The 15,134-nt window shown below is 35.5% G+C and overlaps 1 long non-coding RNA gene across 3 annotated transcripts in view; it reads left to right on the forward strand.

The window, feature by feature from the left end:
• The window catches only part of LOC128555539 (uncharacterized), a 38,272-nt gene extending 23,604 nt beyond the window's left edge, over positions 1-14,668 (forward strand). The window contains exons 5-9 of one of the 3 annotated variants that reach the window (XR_008370142.1): positions 2,485-2,538; positions 3,069-3,133; positions 4,292-4,417; positions 7,530-8,755; positions 12,683-14,668. This is a non-coding gene — a long non-coding RNA (uncharacterized LOC128555539). The remainder of the gene's footprint in view (positions 1-2,484; positions 2,539-3,068; positions 3,134-4,291; positions 4,418-7,529; positions 8,756-12,682) is intronic. The other 2 variants (XR_008370141.1, XR_008370143.1) reach the window with 2 other exon arrangements.
• Positions 14,669-15,134: the final 466 nt, after the last annotated feature.

Below are 15,134 nucleotides of genomic sequence, written 5' to 3' on the forward strand. Positions count from 1 at the left end.
GTTGTCTGTCCTAACTTGTTATTTTATTTTTATTGACGGACTTGCGAAAAATCAAACGTACAAAAAATGTAAACGAAAGCAGACAAAATAAAATCGTTCTGAAACTGATTTATTTGCTCTTGAGTTTGATAACTAGGGATAAAAAAATATTTATTTGTTCTGTCTGAGCAATGTTCCAGCTCATGAGCATGGAATTTTATCCATACAGTATCAAAAGTCTAGTATTTCTAGACCCTACATATATACAAGAACATAAATGATGGAAAGGATACTCTACCCTATCCACAGTCAACTTGTAAAATTGCAGATTTCTAAAAGATATGCTTTCAGATACTCAGTACACTAGTAAACTATTTTATATCTATCTATTTCAAACATATTAACAAATAGTATTGCACCTGTCAATATTTTGCCCGGGGGGGGGGTGAATTTGGTTGTCAAATTCCCGCCTGTCGGGAATGGTCTTCTGTCTAAAGTCCCGTGTATGCCCGCCGCTCCCCCGGGCGGGCAAAATATTGACAGGTGCATATGCACCGCTAAAACTATTCTGTGCCGCCCACTGGCACCAGATCAGAAAGAAAATGCCTCCGTACGTGTTATACCCTACCCCTAGGTATTCTATAAGAACCATGGTCGTGAACGGGAAAATATACTAACCCATTTCAATCGCGTATTTCATACCTAAAACACGCAGTTCAGTAAATGTGTACTATTGATATTAAACAAGCGGTAATTTATCTTCCGTAGTATACCGGTCACATTTCTTCAATACTTCTTATTTTAGAAAAACAACGTGTAGTTTACAGTTTTTTCAAAGGTACACAAAAAACTTGCTTGAACTTCCCTGGTGAAGTTCCGGTCTAGATTACAGACACACTCTGATTGGCTGATGTGAAAATGTATGTCAGTCGTCATTTTACTACACGTGTAAGCTATAATGTTTTAATGCAGCATAAATGTGCAAAATGAATTAAATAAACAGAATAGATGTATACCAATGTACGATTTCAAATTCAAAATCATAAACAAGATGAATTTCATTCATCATTTCGAGTCTTATCGTAAAACTGAATATATTGCATTCTGTTTTTGTTTGTTTACATTTCGCTTAACATGTGCACACTGCCGTGACCTCTAGACCAGATGTTCATTAGGGGAGTTCACGCAAGTTTTTTCTGTAACGCTGACTAAAGCATAAAATATATGGAGCATCTCTGCAATATGGTATATTGAGACAATGTGACTGGTGCACGATGGAAGATAAATTATCGCTTGTTTAATATCGATAGTACACATTTACTGAACTGCGTGTTTTAGTTATGAAATACGCGATTGAAATGGGTTAGTATATTTTCCCGTTCATGACCATGGTTCTTATAGAATACCTAGGGGTAGGGTATAACACGTACGGGGCCATTTTCTTTCTGATCTGGTGCCAGTGGTGCCGCCACGAGTTTATGGTAAATCGAGTGCAGTTCCTACCTCTTGCTTAGTATTGAAAGAAGATGTTCGCTTCATTCATGGCAATTCACTCCTGCATATATAACCCGCTGAATGATTTTATCTTAGTATATAAATAATTACACGTAATAAAAATATCGTGAATAATTACAATAGATTAATCCGTTACATGACCTTACCAGTACGGAATTATAATCCGATATTTTTGTGTCAGATCTTATGACAACACAGAACGGACTCATTGTCAGGCGAACAACTATAGAACGTCTTTTAGTAAGCTTCATTTATAGATATTGATTGCAAGCGGTAAACAGCGTTCATAAACACATATAAGTTTGGTATGGCAACCATTGCATTCCTTATCTCTCTAAAAGACTTTTGATATTTATGCCCCTGTAGTTCTAGCTAAGCGACCGCAAAAGTAATTTTTTCGTAAGACGTGAAATCTGTAATATTCTATTGAGACCTAACAACTGCTTGAAATTTTATATATTGTGCTATCACTTAACAAACTTTATAATTTTCTTTAATGTTTAAAGGAAGTACAGGTCAATCTGATACAAGTTATTTCCTGCAATAACCTGCCTTCTATACTATGAGAGAAAAACAGACTTATCTTCCTTTGTATTGCAAATAATAGTACTGAAACAAGGCAGGAGTTTTATTATTTCTTTTTAATTTAATTTTTTGTCAAGTAAACATTTGAATGATAAAATGCTCTGATAACATACAAATTGCGTCTGCAACACAAAATATTAGGGATTCGATCCCCGGCCGCGTCACACCAAAGACGTGAAAAACGGTACTGGTAGCTCCCTTGCTCTGCACTCAGCATTGAAAGCGTTGTACTAGGTGGTAAAATAAGCACAGGTAAGTACACTGTATCTGTTACTGGATACCTAGTTTGTCGCTCAAGAGCTTTGTAGCTCGTGTTGTATGTTAGATTATATGCGACGATAAATAAAGCTTAACTTCACCTTTATTAGATTGTTTACAATATATTAATTATGTCTTTCATTACAGATATAATTCAGCCTATCAAAGTATCTTGGTGACATACCCGCACTGCGATTAGATGTAAGTATCTCAATGGTTTTTGCATATTTTTGAGGTCGCTGACTTCGAATCACTTGCCTCTCAACAATGTGGTTTCGAAATCTCGCTTGTGGTGTAGAATTCCTCGTCAGAAGCCATTTTGCTGGCTTACAAGGTCGGTGATTCCACCTAGGTAACCGCCTTTGTCTGAGGGCAACTTACGTTTTCCTCCACCATCAAAAATTTGAAAAGTCGCCTTGTATATTGATATGACTCTAAACCCTCCCAATTTCTTTCAAAACTCCTACATTATAGATAGAACCGCCAGCAGCTGTATTAAAGTTTTGTAATAGTACAGCAGTTAAAAGCTACCTTGTAGATGAAATATTAGAATAGAATATACTGAACCATAGAATAGAACATAAGCCACAGTATATGTAATCACGTACGTTTAGAAATAACAAAATAGATGTATATCTGTAATATTAAATTGACAAACAGCTGCTTTAATGTTACGTCATTTTCTTAACTAATTCTGTGATTGAAACTAGTCTTTTTTGTTTTTGTTATAGGGTAGCGTAACTATTGAGATAACAGCGGTTGAAACCAATAGAATCAACTAGGAAGAAACGAAAAGGTTAGTGTGAACCTCTATACAGGCATCAGGAAATATGTAAACGAGCTAAAACATTGACATTCAAAAATGTATCACCGTGATATTTTGCAATTAGTTGAAATGTATATAGAAAGCTATTGTTAATGTTTGTCTAGGTTACAAAACAATTATTGCTTTTATGCGAGGTCGATATCTGAGAATGTATCGAACTGGGAAAAATGGCACTGACATTGGGCCTAGCCCGGGGTTGATATTAGTACATGGTTGTATTTCCAGGTCAGTAAATCTTCATCTTGACGGAATCCTAAAGGCATCTCTTTTTTTTTTATTATTAAATTCAATAACTTGAATGTGTTGCAGATATTTGCAGTATTTTGCCATGTGTCAACTTTGTGGCATCACTGCTAAAAGTGAATATGTAATTTTAGCTCCACTCTCAAGTAATTTTTTTTTTTACTCTAATCATGTAACTGTGTTTAGACCAGTGGAAATCATTATAAATTTATATTTGATAATACTGTGTTATATTTTAGCAAATATTAATCTCCTCAATATGTGTAAAGTTGCTACTCAACTCGGCTCATGACTTTCGCAGTATCATTCCAATTAACAGGGGTTATTTTTATTGTAAAGTCAGTTTATTTTATAGTCTATTTTCACATTTTTATTTAAAGAAAAATGTTTCTTGCTCAGACATAATAATAGAAAATAAGAAACTTATTTATAAATATATTACAAATTTTGCCATGTTAATGAACAAAATGTTTTTAATATTTCAAATTCTGTCTGGTTTATGTCAGCAAATTTTAACTTATAAAATTAAAAAAGACCTTTCTTGTCAACTTTATTCCGATGGAATTTAAATCATAATCTGATGAACTTTTGTTTGAGATATGCACAAATTCAAATTGAAATTTTAAGAAAAATGTGACATTCATACATCCATTTTTTTACGATTTTATATTATTATAAAGAACTTTTGTCTGAGATTGAAAAAAGCACATTTCCACATAATTGTCTCGGTTGCTTGATGCGTATCCCCCATTTTCCGAAATGAATAGAACATTTACGAAATGGAACTGAAGAAAGTCTTTTTTATGTTTTGATATTGTGCACGCGAAACAGGGATATTTTTACGGATACATATACTGAAACACTACATTATTTAATCTCTTTTAGCATACCTGAACATAAATTTGTCTGTGTCCATGTCGACAACTGAACTTAAGCGACAAAGTAACTGAGATTGATGGGACTTCATTGGAGTGTGACATGTGTTTTTCTCTCCAAAACGATGATAACCAGGTAGGTCCACTGATAACTGAGACAGCAATACATCTGAAACATAATTTAACGTTCTTCGTGAGAAAAGAAGTCTGAGAGTGTATAAGATTATCTAAATTGTTTATTTTTTATTTTTTTCAAAATACGCTGTAAATCAACTGTCGTGATAATCCTATATATAAAAAAAAGTGATTCCTAAAGGAGCTGGAGATCAGTCAGGGGCAAAATATCTTGGCTTGCGGTAAGGCTACGGGAACATTATATTGTTATCTCCTAACGTTCTTGTAAAGGGTCGGTAATTACAGTATCGTAACTTGTAGATAACGTCAATTCCGTCTGCTGCGCCAATCGAGGAGAACATTTATTTTTGAGAAAACTCCGAGTTAAAGGTATCCTTTTTATAGATATTTACATCTCTAACTAAAATGACTATTGAAGTCTATGACGATTTTGCATTTTCTCTGCTTCAGTTCCAAGCTAAATAAATGAAACTGTTTTGCATTTACTCTTTGAAGATTTCTACAGTAAGCTTAAAGCATGACATTAAACTTTAATCTTTTTTTTTTTGCCGTGAGTAATCAACATTTATTAGTATCATGATTCTTAAAAACTTGGTAAGTCTTACACATGTCTCTTCAACAAAAATCCCAACACACTTGACAACGTTACTTTTCATTGACTTGGACAAGGCATTTGTCTCCGCCATGTGATGTTAGGACATAGAAGTGCGAGTGCTGTGAGTAATGGCACTTTGACAATAAAACAAATATTAAACAAGTATACTTAAGTTATTAACTGGCAAAGAAAGAAAAATGACCACTAATTTTTATTTCACCTTTAAGTGATTACAGATTTCATCTTATTATATGGTGGAAGTTGGAACCAAGTTAATTGAATATCCTGCTATGCATATAAATGTTATAGACATGGCAAGAAAATACCGGTATGACATAACTTTTTTGACCTCCAAATGTTTTCTTGCATTTGACACATCATCTTGTTCTGGTGAATGGTCGTTTTAGGTTATTTGAATATCCGTCCATGTATATAAAATACGAAAGTTATAGACTGGACAAGAAAAATGGGGTAAAATTTTGTATCTCTAAGTGTGACCTGGACCTTTGAGCAAGGGGTCTTTGTCTTACATGCACCACATCATTTGATAATGGTGAGTATTTGTGCCAAGTTATTTGAATACTTGACCATTCATACAAAAGTTATCGGCATAAAAGCAACACATTTTCTAGTAACGATGAATGTTTGTGCAAGAGCACTTGAACATCCACCCATTCATACAATTTGGAGATCTGAGACTATTAATGATGTAAAATAGTTGACCTCTAAGTGTAACCTTGACAGTAGGTGGATGATTTTTGACAGCGATTCGTCTCTTGTCACTGTGAACGTTTATGCCAAATTATTTGAATATCCATGCATGCATAAAAAATATAGAGCTAACAAGAACAATTGCCTTAAATCTGTGACACTGGTCTTTTAGGTAGGGGTATGAATATTAAACGCAATACATAGTCTTGTTATGGTGAATGTTTGTGCAAAGTTGTTATAATGTCCATATAAGCATAGTGTGACCTTGACCTTTGACATCAAATGTTACAGGATTATTTGGCAAAATGTGTACGTTGCAAGTCGTTCTATGGAAATTTTGAAGTACTTAAAAAGCGAAGAAAATTGCAACCATATGTATAGTAAACAAGTTGCAAATATGTGTTTCCAGTCTAACTTTAGGATTCAGATTGGTAATAAGTTTTCAAGGTAGTTCAAATAATTAAAATGGATTGTTTCTGGTCGCATTTTTTAAGTGTAATATCCGCTATAAAATAAAGACATTTACAGTAAACCCACATTTTATTTATAACCTATCTTTATGAAAAAGTTTTTTTTTTATATTGTGAAGAACTAAACATTTACAAAATTTAAAGGTATAGTCATACTGATTAACGAATGACTACGCTTATTCTGAAAATTCCTTGAAACGACAGCTAGGCGGAATTGTACCAAAATATTTATTGTTCAACTACTACAAACTTAGTGTCCGTACGAAATAAATACACTATCGTCATTCACGGTGCGATGTTAATCTATATGAATATTTGATTATTTTGGGCATAATAAGAAAATCAAAACATCCCACTTTTATATCGGTAGAAATACGTAAATTTTATAGGTAGAAATATGAACAAGCTTTTTGTACGCTTAGTCTACAAATATGGCATCTGGAAAATATGTCAAGAAATTGCCAAACCGCAAATGAACTTCCGGCTCAATCAGTATTCAAATCAAGCAGTATCAAAAACAGGCAGTATTTAAAGTCGAGATCAGTAAATGAAATGACAACCCTGAGTATTTTTTCTTTGAAAGCAAACCCAACAAACCAAAGAATTCAATACTAATGTTGCCATTCTTAAAGTAAATAGTGTTAATTGTAGTCATATTGAAGTCTCTTATTGTGTGAACTGCGAGTTTACTTTGCCGTATTGCATCCTATGTTTCCAAAGGATATTCAGTTTAAATAAAGTATTGATATGGGTAGATTAAAAATAAAAGATGAAGTAGTTGTTAATTCTCAGATCAATTGATTGTTGCAGCCTCTTAAACATTTATTTAAGAATTTAATTTTCTAAATATTGGTGCAGTTTCAATGCCATATCTTTAATAACTAAAAGTATGAACAAATTTGTCCCGAGTGTGTTGAAAAAACAATGTGATTTTTAACTTCAACCTAAAATTCACTGTTAATTATCACATGCACTATTTTAAACACACTTATCCTATTGCTTTCGTGGAATTTCCATTAGAGGTAATTCTAACATATATGATTTATTGTCTGTTATATTTCAAGCATGAAATGCATTTAAAGAGAACCAGGTCTGAAATGTCCGGCGTGCAACACAATTTTGTTAATTGACAACAAAAGGACAATAAAAGTTCAGCAAAACATGAATTCTATATAGCTATTATGGACATACATATTTTAATGGAATAAACAGTATTTTCTTTTGATGGCTGTAGAATCAAATACAAATGAATGTGTTGCACTTTTTCAGCATTTTTTTGTTGTTTTATTTGGAACTACTGGGCGGAAATTATCAAAGTTTCGTGTTTTCTGGTGCAGATTTTGGCTTACTGTCGGTTAGGCTACCTGTATTATAAAGCACAGAAATACCTCAGAGCTACGAACACTTTTATTTCATGCAGTCCGAATTTCATGAGAAAAGGTATCTTTAAATGTTTCAGTTTCATATTTTGCGAAATATTTACAGATTAATTATACATATCCGATTTAGCCGATGTTATAACTGCCCGTAGAAAATGCATGGTTATCACGTGTCTTCACTACGACTGACTTTACACGGTACCGACTGATAAGTAAAGCATTAAAAACGACATACAAACTGAATCATTATACTATTAAATATATTTTAAACAGAAACTAAGTTTTTTGTTGTCAAGCTTTTCGAATCGTAAGAACTTAGAAAAAAACCTTGCGTTGGTTTTATGGAAAGTTTGACAGGACGGCGATGCTGAAATTGCGTAAAATGAACATAAACATTTCCAATTAAATGGAGGATACTGCTTAAAGTAAGGTAGGAAACTGTTTTACGTTTTGCAATAATCAAGGCGAGCACGCGCCGGGGAAGAATGCAAAATAAAGCGCCATTTACTGTATACGGCAACAAAGGATGAGGTAACTGCTATACTTTGATCTTGAACATTGCCTCAACACTAAAATAATGACGTATTCGATACAATACCCATTTCGTTTCCGGTAAATTTATTATTTGCCTGTGCTTCCGTTTTGAGATATGGTGCCTTTATACCGTTTATATCACAGTCATGTGTACAGTATCTTAGAATCAACTCTGGCTTTGAATTTAATAGCAAAATGTGTAGCTGCAGTCTCATTTGGTAAGTCAGAAATGACATTCGAGATACACAAATCATAGAACTACAGTTAGTCTGAGCTGACATTACTTCCCGCAAAATTTAATTTACTTACAGTGAAAACAGGAAGTTATCGCCCTGCTCGCTTAGAATCCGATTAAACGATGATCTAAATATATTACTTTCTACCAGATAATCAGAAAGCTCCTAGTTCGTAATAGAAAGACGATTGCAGAATCTATGAATCGCTTTGTTAATCATTATTCAATTGACACAGCTTACGTCTGTCATGTGCATTTAAATTATTTGAATAAATTAAAATCATTTCCTCAACTTACACAGCCATCCGGCGCTACCATTTATTTTATATTACATATTCCCTTTCTCTTAATATCCTTGTATTTTATAGTAAAAATGGCTTGTGATGGATGAGACAGAAAGCTCCATGTATTATTGGTAAGTTTCAAAATGTTATTTAACTCTGTTCTGCATAAAAAGACGATATATTTGTACGGTTACCCATTCGAAGAAACATATCGGGCGAGCCGATAGACGAGTCCAAAGTATATACCGTGTTGTATAAACTTGTATTAGAGAGTTCTAATTCATATTTTAATTCTACTTTTCTAAGTAAAAATTGGGGACCAGGCGGACACGATTCCATTTAAATGTATACAGAAACATCACGTAAAGCATTTATTGATGTTGATATTCATTCGGATAATTTAAACGGTCAGCGGCTTTTATCGTTTGATTTACATTGAGATTCGTATCGTCCGATACGGAATATAATGTATCCAGTACGGAAATATAATGGACGGTCACATGATTCAAATACGATTCGCTGATTGGTGGAGAAAAAAATGGTATAAAACAGAAATAATTATATCTACGCCAAACGGGCCAAGTCCCATTTCTCGTTATTCTGAGAAAGCCGAATCTTGTCATTGAATCTTTTGTCTAAAATTACGAGATAATGCTCTCGAAATAACGAGAAAAGAATTTGTAAGAACGTGAAAAGAGATTATAATTACGAGAAAATTATCTCGATATTACGAGAAAAGTTCAAACCCTTGTGCGCTTGACCTACAATCCCAACATCAATAATGATCATCTATTGACCAAAGTCAATAACACTTAAATGTCTGAAGGGTCTAGATCAAACAGTTTTGAGGCTATTAAGCTGAAAAAGTGTTCAAAGTTCATATACCCCCGTTACCTGAACCTTCGACCTGTTGACACCAAAAACGATAGGGAATAGAAAAAAGTGGAAAACCACAGAAACCAAGTAGTCCCTAGCCCAGTGACCCTGAGGTTTGAAGGTTGATTGTGAAATTGTTCTCGAGTTTGGAAGTTTCGGTTCAGGCCTCTGCGACCTTGACTTGTGATCTATTGACCACAATACTAGTACCGAGTCATCAACTGAGCAAGACCAGTGACCTATGAAATTATTGCGCGGGAACTGTTTTCAATGTCCAGGCGCTGTGACCGTGACATTTAACACATTTTTTTGTTATTTTGAGATCTTTTTCTGGTTATGAGAAAATTTTCTGATAACAAGAGCTGTCACCAATGGTGACAAATGCCCCCGCAGCACCTTGACCTTTGAATTTATTTCAAAAGAGGGACATCCATGGGTCTGTTTTGTGAAGTTCAGTTTCAGATAAGATTTTAAAAGTGCACGTGTGCACTCTTCATTAATAATTATAGGCCCAGCAGCCAAGCCAATGGTTTCAGTCATCAGGACAGCTATCCTTGATTAAGTTCACACTAGGAGCATTTCTGCAACCTAAGTAATATTCTGAAAGAACAAGAGCTGTCACTAATGGTGACAAATGCCCCCGCAGCGCCTTGACCTTTGACTTGGTGACACCAAAGTCAATAGGGGTCATGTACTCAATAATTACTATTAGCATGAGAAGTTTGAAGGTCCTGGGTGCAGTGGTTCGCGAGTAAAGTGCCTTCATGCAACAAGTTAACATTGGCCCCTGTGACCTTGACCTTTGACCTGGTGACCCCAAAGTCAGTAGGGGTCGTGTACTCAAGAAGTACTAACAGCAAGTGAAGTCTGAAGGTCCTGGGTGCAGTGGTTCGCGAGTAAAGTGCCTTCATACAAAAAGTTAACATTGGCCCCTGTGACCTTGACCTTTGACCTGGTGACCCCAAAGTCAGTAGGAGTCGTGTAGTACTTAATAAGTACTATCAGCATGTGAAGTTTGAAGGTCCTAGGTGCAGTGGTTCGCGAGTAAAGTGCCTTCATGCAAAAAAGTTAACGTTGTGACGAACTAACGAACAGACGGACAGTTCGGGGGCATAAAAAGAGATCTTTTCTATTAAAATGATATCTTTTCTCGTAATTACGAGATAACAGATTTAATAACAACTGTTTTTCATTTGACACGATTCGGCATTTGTAGCAATTTGGCTGTTGACCAAATGATGATCTTTTACATCATTCAATGAAACATTTCTATCAATTAGACTGAAAACATATATACGGGTAGTTGGAATAAAAAAAATACAATTTCTTTCGAAATGTGACCTTCTGTCTTTTTCCTACGAGAAAATTCTTTACCGACCAGGTTAAGATAAAGCTTTAATAACGAAAGAAACAAGTGAATGAAGTATTGCCATGTAATACAAAGTCCCCTACTGGAAGCACCTAATTTTCTCTACTGTTATTTATAGTAACAACAAAGGGAAGTAAATCCTAAAACAATTCTATATGATATAAGTCCACATAAAACTCTTTACCAGGTATAGATGGGTCAAAATACCCCTAAAAATTGGATGTTACATGCATGCTGTACCACAGAAAAGTGGTCTCGATTTTTCCCTACGGCAAGTAATAAAAAAGTTACAAAATAAGCTATTTATAGTAAAACAAAGGGAAGTAATTCTAAAAACAAAAGTGCCTTATAATTGTGAACATTTGTGCCAAGTTACATCAAAATCCCTTCAATCATGCTCCGAACAAAGTCATTCTTGAATTTGACCTTTGACCTCTAAGTGTGACCTTGACCTCAGACCTAGGGATCTGGTTCTTGCGCACGACTATCCGTCTCATGATGGTGAACATTTTTGCCAAGTTACATCAAAATCCCTCCATGCATGAAGAAGAAATGCTCCGGACAAAGTCATGCTTGTATCTGACCTTTGGCCTCTAAGTGTGACCTTGACCTTAGATCTACGGACCTGGTTCTTGCGCAGACACTCCGTCTCATGGTGGTGAACATTTGTGCCAAGTAATATCAAAATCCCTTTAAGGATTGATGAGTTACTGACTGGACAGGAAAAAAGCCCTTTTGGTCCTTAAAAAATGACTTCCAAGTGTGACCTTGACTTTTCAGCTAAGGGCCCGGGTTTTGCGCATGATACGTTGTCTCATCCAGGGAAATATTTGTGCCAACTGATATTTAAATCCTATTTTGCATGACAAAGTTATAGACCGGAAAGGAAAAAATCCTGTTGACCTTTGATCTCCAAGCGTGACCTTGATCTTTAAGCTAGGGTTCTGGGTGTTGCGCATGACATAAGTTATGCACTGGACCGGAAACACCTTGTTGACCTTTGATCTCCAATTGTGATCTTGACCTTTTAGCTAGGGGTCCGGGTTTTGCGCATGACACGTCGTGTCATCATGGGGAATATGTGTGCCAAGTAATATTAAAATCCCTTAATGAATGACAGAGTTATGGACCGGACACGAAACAGACCCTGTTCATGCCATGTAAACATCTGAATGCCAAGTGTGAGCTTGACCTTTAAGCTAGGAATCTGAAAGTTGTGCTTGACACATCGTCTTATTATGTGGCACATTTGTGCCATGTGATATTAAAATCCCTTCATGGATGGCAGAGTTACGGATCGGACAGGAAAAAAGCCCTGTTGACCTTTGACCTCCAATCGTGACATTGGCCTTTGAGCCAGGGGTCTGTGTTTTGCGCATTACACGTCGTCTCATCATGGGGAAAATTTGTGCCAAGTAATATTAAAATCCCTGCATGAATCACAGAGTTATGGACGGGACACGAAATTGCGGTCGAACGGACGGAATGGCGGAATGACAGAATGACAGAATGACGGACGGAAAAGCGCATTCCTATAGTCCCCGAAACAGGTTTTCAACCAGTAGGGGACTATTAAATAGACCGAGGTCACCTATTTGTAGTCAAATTTCGTCTACCTACTTGTTGAGACAGATAGGCGTTTTTTTTTACCAGGTTCTAATAACTCGTGAAAAAAACCTCATCAAAATGTATTCTGCTTGATACATAATTTCCAACTCATTAGAAACGCAAAATGTACTTTATGACTAGAGTTTTCAAAGCTGATAAAACAATTATGTGTAATTGTCTTTTTGTCTGGTTTGTTTACTTTCAGATATCATGAACAGGATGAGCTAATTATCTTACAGTAATATACATGATCATTGCTTTGTTTAATTCCAAGTGGAAGATGAAACTTCAGCTGAACAGCTAGCTAATGTGACTATTACTGCGGCGTGGTTGGAAAAGCGAAATATAGCATACTTGCAGAGAATTCAATCAAGTTAATTCGAAAATGAAAGAAGGAAACTCAGATCCCTTGTCCATAAAAGGATTTGCGTGTGATCATTCAGCCTAGTATGTGCGCCGTACACTTTGATGTTAAACTTTCAAACCCGATATTCTGATTAAGTTATGAATGACCTCGTTTGGAAACTTTGCAACCCTTCCTGATGTTAGATTTTCTTGATTTCCTGTTAAAGTGTCTTATTTTCTAAATCACTAGATAACCAGTTCAGATATGATGTAGAGTAATATTGCAAACAATTATTTATTAGTATAAAAGAGCTATCCATTATGTGGTTTATTTACGAGACTGCTTGAACTTCTAGTTTAATTGTTGATGTCCGGCTTTAATGAATATAGTAACAGTATTGACTGACATGGAAAAATCTGATATACTAAAGACTTAACAGGATTGCGTAAAATTTCCGGAAATAAAAAAGACACAACAAATGAACAATGATTACTTGAATAAAATCTGCAGAATGCCAAGAGAAGCACTAACCTTTGCAAATGTCTGAGCACTGGGTATCTTGAAGCATATCGTTCACAGAAGAAGTATCTTGTCTTTGTCAAAGGAATGAGTCCGCTGTACAGAAAAATATCAGAAAATCTGGCATCAATTTTTGTGAGCTGATGAGTGTTACTATTGCTCTTCTTGCACCTCAACAATGAATACTGGAAAGAAATGCAAACTATATGTATACTGTACACTATCATATACATTATATTGTCGTGAAATACCTATGGACTAGAAAACCGAATGCAATGATTAGAGGGAGGGAGTGAATCACGTTTGCACTTTGTTTAAGAACATTTTTGCATTATGGAACCTTATGCTGATAACAGCACTAAAGTTTCTGGATATTGATGAAGAGATAGATGGATTGATTGACAGTAAACTTGAGGAAACTAAACGTGACATGAAGACATTTTCATTTAGAAAACACTAGGACACGATAGAGTAGCTTCGTTGAAGACAGACACATATTAAACATTCTAAATTAGCTAACTAAACTTTAGTGATTTACCACATATCCTTAGGACTGCTGGAACATTTTTATGCAATCTCGCCAAGCGTACGTTTGTTTTTGACAACACAGGAAATGACATCAGAAGACCTTCAGCTTTTTCTGGAAGTAAAGAAAATGAAACTTGAAAACGAAAGTCGCATTTGCATTGGTCTATTGTCAGGGGTCACGCGCAGGGATCACCCTGTCTAAATGTATGCGCGTGAAGTTTTTTTCTTTTTTCTTTTGCTAGATCTAATAGGGAGTCAATTTTCAGCACTTTCTGACGATTTGAAAATACCTGATCTTTTTAGCACATGTCAGCTTTTCATCTACGAAAAAACACAAATCCAACAGGGGTCCGTAACGGAGCAAGGGTGTATGGAGATTTTTGGAAATTCTGAAAGTGTCATTATATATGCCTCGGATGTAAGATATTTCCGTATTTGAGAGCTGCAGACATTTCAGAAATATTTTCAAACTGAATTTCGTGTCATAAATGTTGATTCTACGGAAGCGTGAAAAGGCCATAAGACGCTAATACGTTTTACTACGTTACGGCAGCGGAAAGGATATACAAAAACTAACTAAATCATGTGTATACAGTGAAAAGGAAGTGAAAAAATGCCCCCGGCATCAATAATTGTGGGCATTGTTAGCCGTGTCGGAAATCAAATGCGACAGAAAAATAATGAAAAAGAAGACATACAACAGCTGTAGGCATTTGCAGAGAAAGATATGACAAGATAAGTTCGATTGGTCAAAGTCAAACATGTATTATACGTATTAAATTATCTAACTAAACCTTAGTGGCGACTTACCACACGTACAAAACTAGCCAAACCCTGTGAAGAAAAAAATAATAATGGGCATTGTTACCCCTCTGTGTGTGTGTGTGTGTGTGTGTGTGCATGCTTGCGTGCGTGTGCACGCGTTTGCGTGGCCGAGAAGTTCAGATGCCGTGCATGGTAAAAAGGTAAAGATAGGCTATATTACGCTCATGTGCGACAAAATGGGTATCCTTAGCACAAATGACCACCGTAACAAAACTGTTTGTCATGTAACACCCAGACTCCTTGCTTAAAGGTCAATGTCACAACAGAGGTAAAATAATGATGGTCGTTTTCTCTTGACTATAACATTTATGAAATAGTGGGTATTCAGATACTTCGGTGCAAACTTTAGCCATAAGTAGATAATTTTTAGACTCTTGGCTTAAAGGTAAATGTTAAATTTATTGTGGCTGTGCATTTTATTTTTTAATTTAAGATTTAA

Source organism: Mercenaria mercenaria, chromosome 3 (genome assembly GCF_021730395.1).
Source record: "Mercenaria mercenaria strain notata chromosome 3, MADL_Memer_1, whole genome shotgun sequence".
Lineage (NCBI taxonomy): Eukaryota > Metazoa > Mollusca > Bivalvia > Venerida > Veneridae > Mercenaria > Mercenaria mercenaria.